Below are 3,752 nucleotides of genomic sequence, written 5' to 3'. Positions count from 1 at the left end.
AGCCCTTATTTGCACCGCACTGTCCATTCATACATCCAGTCACGAAACTATTGCATCCAAAGAAAACAATAATTTCTCATAGCAGTTTTGGATGTTGACACAATGCACGCGACACTGAGTAAGATGTCGAACATCACGATATCAAAGATGTCAATTCTCATGTTTGATGCATCCCAAAAATGCCAACGCATTCCAAGCTGCTAATGACCTTTCGTGAAGGCCATTGAGCGAAAAGTAAACTAGCGACCAGCGATCATAAGCTATCATGTCATGGGAATAGATTCACTACAGCTAGAAGAATTCCGATGTTGTAAAAACAACCGATCCAGTGCTTTCCCGGGAAAAACAAAACTTGTGGTATCTATTACATTTGCGACGAAATTAGGCTCCTTTTGTTCTTGAGATCATTACACATCTACCATTGTTAATGCTTCTGCGATCATTCTTTTGCAAAATCAATCCCCCAGGTAAAGAAACGAAAGAAGTAGTACATTAAAGAACATAAAGTCTTCTATTTTTTATAGCCAATAATTAAGGGTAAACTCGCATGATCAAATTGATAGTCTAACCATAGTCACCAAGTAAAGTGCCTCCTCATATCAATCCTTTTTAGTATGTCAAGTGCGATTGATAATCAAGTAAGTAAATGTCGTTTACCATGCAAAATGAAAACACTCGAAGAACTGAGTGATCGAAAGCTCATTTGTGTAATAATAGTTCCCAAACGCCAAAATCTGTCCACTCCTTTTGTGATTATTCTCCTTAGTTGTTGCACCGAACACAACATAAAAGAAACTTTAGACCCAAAAGAATAAAAAAACACAGAACTTGGTGACAAAGAGACAGATAACAGGAGTCAAATGATGGAAACTCATTTCCATACCACACAACCCAGTACAAGAAGCCAAGAAGAGAGAGAGTGGAAGATAGAGTGTGAGAACAGAGAAAAAAAATGAGTCGATCTTTCTGTTTCTTATTGACAATCTTGTTGATGTTGTTGCAAGCCAGTTACTCGTAGCGCTATTACTTTGACGGTTCTGCGACGTCACCATCGCACGTTCTAGATTGCTTTCTTGGCTCCTTGACATGCGCAAGTCGCTTTTCCCTCACTCTTACCTGCTGGAGATACAGATCCCGTTATAACAATTTTTACATTAGCAAAAAGAAAATCAACACAGGCAAGGTTACCGATCTCTTCGTAACATGACCTATGCTTGAATATTACAACAAAACCGAAGGCAACCCAACTTTTCGAGGAGGAACACCAAGAGGAGCAGCACTAGGATGACGATGACAATGTTGATGTCTCTCTTCAGACAAACCAGAAATGACATGTGGCTGCGGACGACCACACTCACCGGAAGAAGAAGAAGAGTAGTGAGAGCGGACCAAGCCAGCTTGTTTGGAGCACTCGAAGTACTGAGTGATCAGAAACGTGAAAGAGCACCTCTGCATCTTTCAAAAGTAAAATGAAAACGCAAAAGAGCAGAGAGATGGTGAAGAAGCTCTTGAAAAGAAAAGAAAAGAAGGAAGAGAGTTTTAGAAACATAAAAGGAGAGAGAAGGTATAGAAGGTAGAAGCTCTTGAAAATTGAAAAGAAGAGAGGGAGATTTAAGCGGGTTAACATTTATTATTCTGTCCTTTTTCACCTACTCTGCAGTCTACTGGCTGGCTAAAGAAAAGAAGGAGAAAGCTTCGGATTTTAATTTTTTGTTTTCTATCCATGTCCATGTCAGAGGATATGTGTCACTTTCTAAGTGGAGCCAACTAAGCTCATATATGCCATGTGGGCCGGTGACGTGGTGAGCAGTAACCACCAAATATTTTTTCTTCCCGCTGTGCATATTTATATTGTGCAAGCTACCTAGGGAACAGGGAACCCTCGATAACGAGCAGCGTCTGGGTATCGCAACAGGTATCAAAAGCAGCACCATAGGATATTGCAAGTCACATCTTTAACGCCGTAAACGTGATATAACCCATCTGGCTTTTTTTGGTGGATAGTGGTTGTAGGACATGGCAGCAGGATAGATGTAAATGGTGACGGGCAACTATAGGGGTGAGCGGTTCCAGGTTCCGGGTAGGTTCCGCCTGGAACCTACCCTCGGGTACATGTTCCTCAAAATGAGGAACCTGGAACCTACCCGTCGAAACGTGGAACCTGGAACCTACCCTGTCACAGGTTCCAAGGTCGGTTCCAGGTTCCAACAGGTTTTTTTTTTTTTTTTAGTTAATCAAAACGAAAATGAACATTCATAAAAAAGAATACAAAAGACAAATTATAGAAAAGTCACATTTTTTCTTAAAAGAAAGGGGATAGCACGATAAATAGTAATTGTTGGGATGCAATACATATGACTTTAAATTCCAAGGTAAGATGCCACATTTTTCTCAATACATATCACCTTTCTCTCCATTGAAAGAAGCCCCAGCACAGTACCGTATCCTTACTCTGTTCCAATTGAAAAAATCTGCCAACAAAGCACAATCGCTCGTATGACAGTTCCAATTTGAATAAACTATGGCAAAGAATCGTTTCGAGACAGATTGAATCGTTAATAGATTTTAAATACCAGGGTTTTCTTCAGCTTTATTACTCAATATTCCTGTGAAAGCTACTTCCTTGTCCATAAACTTTGATGAACCACGATGAGTAGTTTTCCTGTAAACACAATTCCTCACTGTATTGCACCATCCCCCACCCTACAACAATGTAAAACAACATCAAATGGCTTATAGAAAATGCAGACAGAAAAAGAATCAAGAATTGGCGTGCCATGAAGAACTGAGCAAGAAAACCATGCAGTAGAGAAGAAATAACATAAGTTTGCAAAATTAACTAGCTTAAGTATGCTCTTTTAAATCATATAACATAAAGTCCATTCAACAAACCTCTAAATGGACCACCCAACTGTTTGCACCAGATCCAGAGCCATTGTGAAGATGATAACCGGGCAATGTACCATCTAAGCAGACTGAACATTGTAGAACAAGATTAAATGAGAACCTCAAACATCAATTTTTCAGCTTCGAATATTCTCAAAAAAACACCCAAAAAAAAAAAAAAAAAACCTTGTCATTCTACCGTGAGCTCAAACGAAACAGGCAAAACAACCAATGGCACGAGGATGTTAGGAATAGAACAGTAGATCAACCAAAAGAAAATCTCCAAGAAATAAGACGCGAGCCCATCTTAGTTACGTGCACAATAATCAATATCTGGAAAAGCGAGAGCAGAATTATAACCGGGGACACAAAATAACGCAGCTTAATAAACAAGAAAGACCAAAATCTTGTAAATCCATAAGTTGCCTACGAATGAAGCAAACCCAGACACTACTACATACAGAGAAACACCAACCTTCTTAACTATGAATCCCGCACCACTTACGAGCAGAAAGTCATTAAAAAAATCAGGGGCTATTAAGAAAAGTCTGAGAAAGTACCAGCTCCTTTGGCAGCAGCACCCTCACTGAGAGTGAGGCCAACCATGAGCTCACTCATGGTTGTTTCCCCTTTGGCAGCAGAAACAAAAAGAGCAAATCTCGAAGGCCCTTAAGATACGATCGCAATCAACAATTAACCAATCGGTTAACTCTCCCCCCCCCCCCCCCCCGTTCCCTCTCCTCACATTCAATCGGGGACAGATCCACTGCATTTTCCCTCTCCTCACATTCACTAAGCGATGAATCCAGATGAATGTGCACGCAAGAGCACGATTTCACGCAACTCAGGCACGATCGTCGTGACTT

At 40.4% G+C, this 3,752-nt stretch overlaps 1 long non-coding RNA gene across 1 annotated transcript; it reads right to left on the bottom strand.

The window, feature by feature from the left end:
• Positions 1–717: 717 nt before the first annotated feature.
• Positions 718–1,478, bottom strand: LOC115686430 (uncharacterized). Its single transcript, XR_004006350.2, has 2 exons — positions 1,249–1,478; positions 718–1,116 (listed from the first exon to the last, which is right to left on the bottom strand). It is a non-coding gene; the product is annotated as an uncharacterized LOC115686430 (long non-coding RNA).
• Positions 1,479–3,752: the final 2,274 nt, after the last annotated feature.

The sequence above is a fragment of the Syzygium oleosum genome, unplaced genomic scaffold, assembly GCF_021117445.2.
Source record: "Syzygium oleosum isolate NSW1041296 unplaced genomic scaffold, Sole_v2.1 Sole_v2.54, whole genome shotgun sequence".
NCBI lineage: Eukaryota > Viridiplantae > Streptophyta > Magnoliopsida > Myrtales > Myrtaceae > Syzygium > Syzygium oleosum.
The sequence above is the reverse complement of the archived record's forward strand: the minus strand, read 5'-3'. Positions and strand labels throughout refer to the sequence as shown.